A 12,424-nucleotide genomic window follows, 5' to 3' on the forward strand; every position below is an offset into this window, starting at 1 on the left:
GTTCCCTCCAGCCCAGGGTCTGTGTACTGAAGACAGGTTCCCTTCCATACAGGGTCTGTGTACTGAAGACAGGTTCCCTCCAGCCAAGGGTCTGTGCACTGAAGACAGGTTTCCTCCGGCCCAGGGTCTGTGTACTGAAGACAGGTTCCCTCCAGCCAAGGGTCTGTGTACTGAAGACAGTTTCCCTCCCGCCCAGGGTCTGTGCACTGAAGATAGGTTCCCTCCAGCCAAGGGTCTGTGGACTAAAGACAGGTTCCCTCTATCCCAGGGTCTGCGTACTGAAGACAGGTTCCCTCCAGCCAAGGGTCTGTGCACTGAGGACAGGTTTCCTCCAGCCCAGGGTCTGTGTACTGAAGACAGGTTCCCTCCAGCCAAGGGTCTGTGTACTGAAGACAGGTTCCCTCTCGCCCAGGGTCTGTGCACTGAAGACACGTTCCCTCCAGCCAAGAGTCTGTGTACTGAAGACAGGTTCCCTCGAGCCCAGGGTCTGTGCACTTAAGACAGGTTCCCCCCAGCTGAGAGTCTGTGTACGGAAGACACTTTCCCCCCAGCCCAGAGTCTGTGTACTGAAGACAGGTTCCCTCCTTACCAAGGTCTTTGTACTGAAGACAGGTTCCCTCCAGCCCGGGGTCTGTGTACTGAAGACAGGTTCCCTCCCGCACAGGGTCTGTGTACTGAAGACAGGTTCCGTCCCACCCAGGGTCTGTGTATGGAGACAGGTTCCCTCTACCCCAGGGTCTTTGTACTTAAGAAAGGTTCCCTCTAGTCTAGGGTCTGTGTACTGAAGACATGTTCCCTCTACCCCAGGGCCTATGTACTGAAGACAGTTTCCCTCTACCTCGTAGTCTGTGTACTGAAGACAGGTTCCCTCCACCCAAGGGTCTGTGTACTGAAGACAGGCTCCCTACAGCCCAGGGTCTGTGAACTGAAGTCAGGTTCCCTCTATCCCAGGGTCTGTGCACTGAAGACAGGTTCCCTCCCACCAAGAGTCTGTGTACTGAAGAAAGATTCCCTCCCGCCCAGAGTCTGTGTACTGAAGACAGGTTCCCTCCCGCCCAGGGTCTGGGTACTGAAGGCAGGTTCCCTCCAGCCCATGGTCTGTGTACTGAAGACATAGTCAAGTCAAGTCAAGTCATAAAATTTGTATAGCGCACTACATACCCAGAGGGTTTCAAGGCGCTTAGGAAGGGGAGGAGGATTATTTGTCAAATATCCACGTTTTAAGCTGCTTTCTGAACGCTAGGTGATTCTGGGTGAGGCGAAGGTAGGCGGGGAGTAAGTTCCATGTTTTGGCAGCCAGGTATGAAAAGGATCTGCCTCCCATGGTGGTCTTGTTGATGCGAGGTACATTGGCTTGGCTTGGCTGGAAGAGCGAAGTTGGCGGGAGGGGGTGTAGAAGGACAGTCGAGAGTTGAGGCAATCTGGTCCGATGTCGTAGAGTGATTTGTGTGCGTGGGTAAGCAGTCGGAAAGTGATCCTCTTATTGACGGGTAGCCAGTGGAGGTCTTTAAGGTGACCAGAGATATGTTCGTTGCGTGGGATGTCTAATATGAGCCTGGCTGAGGCGTTTTGGATACGTTGTAGTTTCTTCTGGAGTTTAGCGGTGGTACCTGCGTAGAGGGTGTTTCCGTAGTCCAGTCGGCTCGTGACTAGAGCGTGGGTGACTGTTTTCCTTGTTTCGGAGGGGATCCAGCGAAATGTTTTTCTGAGCATGCGAAGAATGTTAAAGCAGGAAGAGGATACGGCGCTGACTTGTCTGTTCATTGAGAGTGAAGAATCCAGGATGACGCCAAGGTTCCGTGCGTGGACTGTCGGGATGGGTGCTTTTCCAAGGGCTTCCGGCCACCAGGAGTCGTCCCATGCAGAGGGGGATGTGCCTAAGATGAGGACTTCTGTTTTGTCTGAGTTCAGTTTCAGACGGCTTTGTTTCATCCATTCGGCGACTTCTTTCATTCCTTCGTGTAGGTTAGTTTTGGCGGTGCTGGGGTCCTTGGTGAGAGAAAGGATCAGACAGATTCCCTCCCGCCCAGAGTCTGTGTACTGAAGACAGGTTCCCTCCCGCCCAGGGTCTGGGTACTGAAGGCAGGTTCCCTCCAGCCCATGGTCTGTGTACTGAAGGCAGGTTCCCTCCAGCCCAGGGCCTGTGTACTGAAGACAGGTTCCCTCCAGCCCAGGGTCTGTGTACTGAAGAAAGATAACCTCTATCCCAGGGTCTATGTACTGAAGACAGGTTCCCTCCAGCCCAGGGTCAATGTCCCGATGACAGGTTCCCTCCCAGAGTCTGTGTACTGAAGACAGGTTCCCTCCAGCCCAGGGTCTGTGTACTGAAGACAGGTTCCCTCCAGCCCAGGGTCTGTGTACTGAAGACAGGTTTCCTCCAGCCCAGACTCTGTGTACTGAAGATAGGTTCCCTCCAGCCCAGAGTCTGTGCACTGAAGACAGGCTCCCTCCAGCCCAGGGTCTGTGTACTGAAGACAGGTTCCCTCTACCCAAGGGTCTGTGTACTGAAGACAAGTTCCCTCCAGCCAAGGGTCTGTGTACTAAATACAGGCTCCCTCTATCTTAGGGTCTGTGCACTGAAGACAGGTTCCCTCCCGCCAATAGTCTGTGTACTGAAGACACGTTCCCTCCCACCCAGAGTCTCTTTACTGAAGACAGGTCCCCGCCGCCCAGGGTCTGTGTACTGAAGGCTGGTTCCCTCCAGCCCAGGGTCTGTGTACTGAAGACAGGTTCCCTCCAGCCCAGGGTCTGTGTACTGAAGACAGGTAACCTCTATCCCAGGGTCTATATGGTGAAGACTGGTTCCCCCCAGCCCAGGGTCTATGTACTGAAGACAGGTTCCCTCTCAGAGTCTGTGTACTGAAGACATGTTCCCTCCAGCTCAGGGTCTGTGTACTGAAGACAGGTTCCCTCCAGCCCAGGGTCTGTGTACTGAAGGCAGGTTTCCTCCAGCCCCAGGGTCTGTGTACTGAAGACAGGTTCCCTTCCACCCAGGGTCTGTGTACTGAAGACAGGTTCCTTCCAGCCCAGGGTTTGTGTACTGAAGACAGATTCCCTCCCGCCCAGGGTCTGTGTACTGAAGACAAGGTCCCTCCAGCCTCTGGTCTGTGTACTGAAGACAGGTTCCCTCCCACCCAGGGTCTGTATACTGAAGACACGTTCCCTCCCGCCCAGGGTCTGTGTAGTGAAGACAGGTTCCCTCCAGTCCAGGGTCTGTGCACTGAAGACAGGTTCTCTCCCACCAAGAGTCTGTGTTCTGAAGACACGTTCCTTCCCGTCCAGAGTCTCAGTACTGAAGACAGGTTCCCCGCCGCCCAGGGTCTGGGTACTGAAGGCTGGTTCCCTCCAGCCCAGGGTCTGTGTACTGAAGACAGGTTCCCCCAAGCCCAGGGTTTATGTACTGAAGACAGGCTCCCTCCAGCCCAGGGTCAATGTCCCGAAGACAGGTTCCCTCCCAGAGTCTGTGTACTGAAGACAGGTTCCCTCCAGCCCAGGGTCTGTGTACTGAAGACAGGTTCCCTCCAGCCCAGGGTCTGTGTACTGAAGACAGGTTTCCTCCAGCCCAGAGTCTGTGTACTGAAGACAGGTTCCCTCCAGCCCAGAGTCTGTGCACTGAAGACAGGCTCCCTCCAGCCCAGGGTCTGTGTACTGAAGACAGGTTTCCTCCAGCCCAGACTCTGTGTACTGAAGATAGGTTCCCTCCAGCCCAGGGTCTGTGTACTGAAGACAGGTTTTCTCCAGCCCAGAGTCTGTGTACTGAAGACAGGTTCCCTCCAGCCCAGAGTCTGTGCACTGAAGACAGGCTCCCTCCAGCCCAGGGTCTGTGTACTGAAGACAGGTTCCCCCTACCCAAGGGTCTGTGTACTGAAGACAAGTTCCTCCAGCCAAGGGTCTGTGTACTAAATACAGGCTCCCTCTATCTTAGGGTCTGTGCACTGAAGACAGGTAACCTCTATCCCAGGGTCTATATGGTGAAGACAGGTTCCCTCTCAGAGTCTGTGTACTGAAGACATGTTCCCTCCAGCCCAGGGTCTGTGTACTGAAGACAGGTTCCCTCCAGCCCAGGGTCTGTGTACTGAAGCCAAGTTTCCTCCAGCCCCAGGGTCTGTGTACTGAAGACAGGTTCCCTTCCACCCAGGGTCTGTGTACTGAAGACAGGTTCCCTCCAGCCCAGGGTCTGTGTACTGAAGACAGATTCCCTCCCGCCCAGGGTCTGTGTACTGAAGACAAGTTCCCTCCAGCCTCTGGTCTGTGTACTGAAGACAGGTTCCCTCCCACCGTGGGTCTGTGTACTGAAGGCTGGTTCCCTCCAGCCCAGGGTCTGTGTACTGAAGACAGGTTCCCTCCAGCCCAGGGTCTGTGTACTGAAGACAGGTAACCTCTATCCCAGGGTCTATATGGTGAAGACAGGTTCCCCCCAGCCCAGGGTCTATGTACTGAAGACAGGTTCCCTCTCAGAGTCTGTGTACTGAAGACATGTTCCCTCCAGCTCAGGGTCTGTGTACTGAAGACAGGTTCCCTCCAGCCCAGGGTCTGTGTACTGAAGGCAGGTTTCCTCCAGCCCCAGGGTCTGTGTACTGAAGACAGGTTCCCTTCCACCCAGGGTCTGTGTACTGAAGACAGGTTCCTTCCAGCCCAGGGTTTGTGTACTGAAGACAGATTCCCTCCCGCCCAGGGTCTGTGTACTGAAGACAAGGTCCCTCCAGCCTCTGGTCTGTGTACTGAAGACAGGTTCCCTCCCACCCAGGGTCTGTATACTGAAGACACGTTCCCTCCCGCCCAGGGTCTGTGTAGTGAAGACAGGTTCCCTCCAGTCCAGGGTCTGTGCACTGAAGACAGGTTCTCTCCCACCAAGAGTCTGTGTACTGAAGACACGTTCCTTCCCGTCCAGAGTCTCAGTACTGAAGACAGGTTCCCCGCCGCCCAGGGTCTGGGTACTGAAGGCTGGTTCCCTCCAGCCCAGGGTCTGTGTACTGAAGACAGGTTCCCTCCAGCCCAGGGTCTGTGTACTGAAGACAGGTAACCTCTATCCCAGGGTCTATATGGTGAAGACAGGTTCCCCCAAGCCCAGGGTCTATGTACTGAAGACAGGCTCCCTCCAGCCCAGGGTCAATGTCCCGAAGACAGGTTCCCTCCCAGAGTCTGTGTACTGAAGACAGGTTCCCTCCAGCCCAGGGTCTGTGTACTGAAGACAGGTTCCCTCCAGCCCAGGGTCTGTGTACTGAAGACAGGTTTCCTCCAGCCCAGAGTCTGTGTACTGAAGACAGGTTCCCTCCAGCCCAGAGTCTGTGCACTGAAGACAGGCTCCCTCCAGCCCAGGGTCTGTGTACTGAAGACAGGTTTCCTCCAGCCCAGACTCTGTGTACTGAAGATAGGTTCCCTCCAGCCCAGGGTCTGTGTACTGAAGACAGGTTTCCTCCAGCCCAGAGTCTGTGTACTGAAGACAGGTTCCCTCCAGCCCAGAGTCTGTGCACTGAAGACAGGCTCCCTCCAGCCCAGGGTCTGTGTACTGAAGACAGGTTCCCTCTACCCAAGGGTCTGTGTACTGAAGACAAGTTCCTCCAGCCAAGGGTCTGTGTACTAAATACAGGCTCCCTCTATCTTAGGGTCTGTGCACTGAAGACAGGTAACCTCTATCCCAGGGTCTATATGGTGAAGACAGGTTCCCCCCAGCCCAGGGTCTATGTACTGAAGACAGGTTCCCTCTCAGAGTCTGTGTACTGAAGACATGTTCCCTCCAGCCCAGGGTCTGTGTACTGAAGACAGGTTCCCTCCAGCCCAGGGTCTGTGTACTGAAGCCAAGTTTCCTCCAGCCCCAGGGTCTGTGTACTGAAGACAGGTTCCCTTCCACCCAGGGTCTGTGTACTGAAGACAGGTTCCCTCCAGCCCAGGGTCTGTGTACTGAAGACAGATTCCCTCCCGCCTAGGGTCTGTGTACTGAAGACAAGTTCCCTCCAGCCTCTGGTCTGTGTACTGAAGACAGGTTCCCTCCCACCGTGGGTCTGTGTACTGAAGTCACATTCCCTCCCGCCCAGGGTATGTGTAGTGAAGACAGGCTCCCTCCAGTCCAGGGTCTGTGTAATGAAGACAGGTTCACTCCAATCCAGAGTCTGTGTACTGAAGACAGGATCCCTCTATTCCAGGACCTGTGTACTGAAGACAGGTTCCCTCCAGTCCAGAGTCTGTGCACTGAAGAAAGGTTCCCTCCAGCCTGGGGTTTGTGCACTTAAGACAGGTTCCCTCAGCCCAGAGTCTGTGCACTGAACACAGGATCCCCCCAGCACAGAGTCTGTGTACTCAATCAGGAGTTTGTTAAAGCGCGACTACTCACCCGTGAGGGTCTCAAGGCGCTAAGGGTGGGGGGGAGGGGGGTGCAGGTTCCATTCCATCAAGGAGGGGGTCTGTCGAAGAGCCAGGTTTTGAGTTTTCTTGCAAAGATGCGGAGCGATGTTGTCTGTCTGAGGTGGAGCGGAAGGGCGTTCCATGCTTTGGCCGCGAGGAAGGAGAAGGAGCGGCTTCCCGATCTGGTCTTTCTGGTGCGAGGGACCACGGCGTAGGAAAGCTGGGCTGATCGTAGGGTCCTTTGGGGTGCGTGGAATTTTAGTCGGCTGTTCCGGTATGCTGGTCCGGTGCCGTGGAGGGCCTTGTGTGCGTGGGTGAGCATCTTAGAGGTGATTCTTGCCTCGACGGGGAGCCAGTGGAGTGTGCGCAGGTGCTGGGAGATGTGGCAGTGTTTTGGCAGGTTGAGGACCAGTCTTGCGGCGGCGTTCTGGATGTTCTGTAGATTGCGGATGAGGTTTTTGTTTATTCCGGCGTAGAGTGCGTTGCCGTAGTCGAGTCTGCTGGTGACCAGGGCTTGAGTGACTGTCTTTCGGTGTTCGAGGGGAATCCATTTGAAGGTCTTACGAAGGAGGCGGAGGGTGTGGAAGCAGGAAGATGAGACAGAGTTGATCTGGCGGTCCATTTTGAGCTCGGAGTCCAGGATGATTCCCAGGTTGCGTGCGTGGTCTGTGGGGGTTGGCGGGTTTCCGAGGGCGGTGGGCCACCATGTGTCGCTCCAGGCGTCGGGGTTTGGGCCCATGATGAGTACTTCTGTTTTGTTGGTGTTTAGTTGTAGGCAGCTGTTTTTCATCCATTCGGCGACGGCTTCCATGCCTTCTCGAAAGTTGCGTCTGGCGGTGTTGGGCTCGTTGGATAGGGAGAGGATGAGCTGGGTGTCGTCTGCGTATGACACGGTGTTGAGTCCGTAGGTTCTGACGATGGGGGCAAGTGGAGCCATGTAGACGTTGAAGAGCGTCGGGCTGAGGGAGGAGCCCTGGGGGACTCCGCAGGTGGTAGGTGTGGGGTCCGAGAGGAAAGGGGGGAGTCTGACCCGCTGCATCCTGCCGGAGAGGAAGGAGCAGATCCAGTCGAGGGCCTTGTCCTGGATTCCTACATCGTAGAGTCTGCGTATTAGGGTGCGGTGGGAGACTGTGTCGAACGCCGCTGGTAGGTCGAGGAGGATGAGGGCTACTGTTTCTCCTTTGTCCAGTAAGGTGCGGATGTCGTCTGTTGCGGCAAGGAGGGCGGTTTCCGTACTGTGGTTTTTTCTGAAGCCGGATTGGGAGGAGTCGAGGATGTTGTGTTCTTCAATGAATGTGGCGAGTTGGCTGTTGATGGCTTTCTCGATGACTTTCGCTGGGAACGGGAGCAGGAGCAGGGAGATGGGTCTGTAGTTTTTGAGGTCGGTGGGGTCCGCTGAGGGTTTCTTCAGGAGGGGGTTGACCTCGGCGTGTTTCCAGTCATCGGGGAACGAGGCGGTCGCCAGGGAGAGGTTGATGGTGTGGCAGAGCATGGGTGCGATGGTGTTGGCGGCTCTGTTGAAGATGTGGTGGGGGCAGGGAGTCCGTGGGGGCCCCTGAGTGGATTGACTTCATTGTCTTCAGTGTGTCTTCGGTGGTGAGGGCTGTCCACTCATCAATCGCTGGTTTCCGGGTGTCGGAGGTGGTTGGTGAGGGTTCAGTGTGTTGGTTGTCTTTGTCGAAGTTGTCGTAGATGCTCTTGATTTTGTGGTGGAAAAAGATGAAGAGTTTGTCGCAGAGGTCTTGTGAGGGAGGGATGTCGGTAGACTCGCTGGTGGGTTGGGCGAACTCCTTGATGATGCTGAAGAGTTTCTTGCTGTTGTGTGCGTGGGTGGAGATTCTGTCTTCAATCGCTTTTTTCATCTTTTTTCCTCTTTTCTCTGATGACTTGATGGTGGGCGTTGGTGGCGGCTCTGAAGTTGTTGTGGGCTTCTGTGGATTTGGTGTTTCTCCAGGTCTTTTCGAGGCGGCGGCATGTGCGCCTGGACTCTCGAAGTTCTGTGGTAAACCATCTGGCTTTCTTGGCACGGGTATTGTTGTTTTTCTTGAGGGGGGCTATGGTGTTGGTGCTGTCCGAGATCCATCTATGCAGGGTTCTGGCTGCGGTGTTGGGGTCGTCGTTTTCCGCGATGGTTGGGGTGGAGTTGTTGAGTGAGGAGGTGAGCTGGTCATCGGTGATTTTGGTCCAGTTTCTTTGTGGAAGCAGGTGCTGGTGTCTGTGGATGGTGGGTGTTCTGAAGGTGAAGTGGACGCAACGATGGTCGGTCCATGGGAGTTCGGTGGTGTGGTTGAAGGTGATGGAGTTTCCTGTAGTGAAGAGGGGGTCGAGGGTGTGTCCTGCTGCGTGCGTGGGCTCGGTCACGATCTGGCGGAGTCTAATGTTGTGCAGGTTGTCCAGGAGGCATGTGGTGTTGGGGTCCAGTTGATTGTCAAGGTGGAAGTTGAGGTCTCCCAGCAGGGTTCGCTCTACCCCAGGGTCTGTGTACTTAAGACAGGTTCCCTCTACCCCAGGGTCTGTGTACTGAAGACAGGTTCCCTCTACCTCAGAGTCTGTGAACTGAAGACAGGTTCCATCTACCGAAGGGTCTGTGTACTGAAGACAAGTTCCCTCCAGCCAAGGGTCTGTGTACTAAAGACAGGTTCCCTCTATCTTAGGGTCTGTGCACTGAAGACAGGTTCCCTCCCGCCAAGAGTCTGTGTACTGAAGACACGTTCCCTCCCGCCTAGAGTCTGTGTACTGAAGACAGGTTCCCTGCCGCCCAGGGTCTGGGTACTGAAGGCAGGTTCCCTCCAGCCAAGGGTCTGTGTACTGAAGACAGGTTCCCTCCAGCCCAGTGGAGTTCTGGACTTTTATTAAGGTCCAGAGGTGTCAGGGACAACACCCGAAGACCCCTGAGTTCTACCTGTCTCGGTGCACAAATAAACAGAAACACAGGCTTCTCGATGGTGGCGTCAAAGACCAAACGTTTATTACTGCAGGGACACAGAAGTCACAGAAACTACACACGGGCAGATTCTAGGAGCCTGTTCGATTTGCACTAGATGGGTTGCTCCTTATATACAAATTATTTAACTGGGGGCAACATTCTCCACATACTAGTACGTTTCTTAACCTTTATGCCCTAAACAATAAATATTTGGCGTTACACAGGAATCGTCAACAATATCTGATGTCAAAACATTACGAACGAGAGGTTCCCACTGTTCGATCATAATCCCATGTCATCTTTTCATTCAAGAGCCGGACCGCCTCATCGTAAATTTTGTTACCTCCCCCTAATAAAGGCCTAGAAGGAAAGGAGCAGAGCCAGGTGCAGAAGATAGAAAAACAGGATAAGAGATGTTTGTGGGTCGTAAATGGGCAAGGCTACCAGCTTCGGCCGCCTAATCATGATCAGGCCAACGAACACGAGAACCAGTATAGCAGGACTGGCCTCAGGCAGAGGAGGCAGCTTTCGCCGAGTCATGCGGCCACAGCGTTTCTGTCCTAAGGTGCACGTGTCACTAGCAAGGTGAATCGCCGGCTACCTACGTGTCCTTAAGTGAAATGAATTGATCAGAGGTCACTGCGTGTCCATTGACTATGTGAGGGCAAGAATACAAGATGGATGCCATAATCTAAAATGGATGCCATCGGTGTATCAGAAATGTGGTTATAACAAGAGTGCTCTTGCTCGTAACATAGCGAAAACACCAGGATATACTAAATGGACCATTTGCGGTTCACCGGTACCAAAATTATGAGTTTACGACAATGTTGAAAACACGGGTTCAAATCGTCACGGAACCTCAGGCCCTCCTTTTGCCCTTACATAGGCAATTACTCAGTCTATGTCAGAGTCTATCTCTATGTTCATTAGGTCAGTGATATGTTGTTGCAGCATCATCCTTTCTCGCACCTTGTCTCCAAACGCAGGTGGTTTTCTAAAACAGGTTGCAGCACAGAGGCTACACAAAGCGGGACCACATTGGATAATAAGGCAGCACGAGAATAGGAATATTAAGATAATACCAACGACCATCAGAACCTTCCATCCCCACGCTGATAGTAGAGTCCAAAGCCATTCCATTAAGGACCAATTTCCCTTGTCTACGTGAATAGAGTCGGAAATCTTGTGTAGCTTAGAGATCGCTTCGTACACTGTCGGAGCATTATTGGGGATACAAACACAGCAGCTCGATTGGATCATTCTGCATACCCCACCTCGATCTGCAAGTATTACGTCAAGAACCATACGGTTCTGTAACGTCATGAGACGATCCGCCTGAAGCTCAGCTGTTAAATTACTAAGGGCACCAGCAGTTTCTGTAATAGTAGATTCAACTACCCGTGTTAGCTGACATAGATTTCTACTATTGGCCATGGGCCCCCAGAACGGAAGGAAGCCTTTGAAAAAGTCTCCGGCTTCCTGACCAGCGGTATCTTCTTTGCTGAAAACACCTCTTGCTACTCTGGTCTTGTGATAATCTGGGGAAGCAGTGTATGTCAGAGGCAACAGTCGAGCAATATAGCATGAACCTGAAAAGTCAGCAGGCAACCATGTATATGCCCTATCTTGACAAATGAAGTAGGTACCCTTAGCAGTGAGGAAGGCAGGGGAAGAGTTTGACGGATACACGTAAGTCTCAACACAGTCACTCTTCCCTAGCCGAGCTCTTGGATTTTTCCCATTACCTTGCAAACAGACTTGACCTCGGTGAGGTACGACCCAAACTGGAGTGGAGCTCTTACGCTTGCTTTCACCCAAACTAATGCGGTACTCCGTAGAATTCCAACTCAGATATACTCGTAGCTCATCCTTAGGATAAGATGGGGTATTATTGACGTCTTTAATCATGTCAATGATTCCCTTGACTAAAGCTTTATTAGCGGAGTAATACTTAGCGGAACGTGGTGGACGCGGGGGATAGGTCTCAAGGGCATAAACAAATATAGTCTGAAAGGCCTGAAATGATCCATTATAGCTAAAAGGCAAGACCAGATAGGGAATGCCTTTATCCATAGTGTGTGGTATCAAACCACATACCCAGCAGTCTGTTGTGTTAACTACCAGTTGGTGTTGATGCAAGAGCTGTACAAAAGTGTTATTTATAAATTCTGAGCGTCGAACTTGCTCGTGTTCGGGGAATGGGTGAAAGGAATGAAAAGAAGCAGCAGTAGAAGAAACAAGGTCTAGGGGAGGTACTGTAGTTGTTATCGGTGCAAAAATTAAATGAATACCAAAGACGATTCCACCCACCAACGTTATTAAAACAATCAAAAACGTAATTGCACATTGCATCAGAAAATATTTGTTATGAAGAATCTTGTATAATCTGCTTCTGCGAACATAAATTACTTTCTTTCGGTGCAGCCCAGGAAGCTCCATCTTCTACAACCGCTCGCGACCACTGATGATATGTACGTAGTTGAAAATGCCTCTATCAGCCCTGGGAGTTCCCAGAACTAACAGAAAGACCGACCTTGTGTCTGGCCCCCGCAGATTCAACTAGGCACAAAGCCACGACCCTACGGCTACCCAGACGGCAAGGTAATAAGAACAATAGAAATATACACAGGGGAATACAAAACATGAGTAGCAAACTTCCTGGCTGGGGGTAATGTGACAGATCAAATTATAAAAATAGGCAGTTTCCTGCTTTATTAGTCCTTAGAATGAGAACGTAGGTTGTATCTCAGTTTTCCTGGAGTAGTTTGATCCGGAAATAGTCTATTTTCAGCAGGAGTGACAATGTTCGAGTTCGCAGAGGACAAATGTTCGTTTGATGCAGTGTTCTGTTCAGTGATCAAAGGAGCAGCTTCAGAAGGGGAGTCAGAGTTCGGTGAATCAGTTATCAGTTCTGCATCACTGAAAGGAACATATTTCGGAACCGGTTCGGTGTCAGAGGCACCAATTCCTTTTCTCACCCAATTATCATAAGGGAGTGGAAGGGGTACACGCTTAGTATGTTTCGCGTGGACCCAGTTTTTTCTTCCAGCCACACGTACAGCAGTCCTTGTTGCCAATAGTACTTGGAATGGGCCGACGAATTTGGGTTGAAGATTTCTGGTCCGTCCAAAGTTCCTGATGACAACGTAGTCG

This window comes from Lissotriton vulgaris, chromosome 6, assembly GCF_964263255.1.
Source record: "Lissotriton vulgaris chromosome 6, aLisVul1.2, whole genome shotgun sequence".
Taxonomy (NCBI): domain Eukaryota; kingdom Metazoa; phylum Chordata; class Amphibia; order Caudata; family Salamandridae; genus Lissotriton; species Lissotriton vulgaris.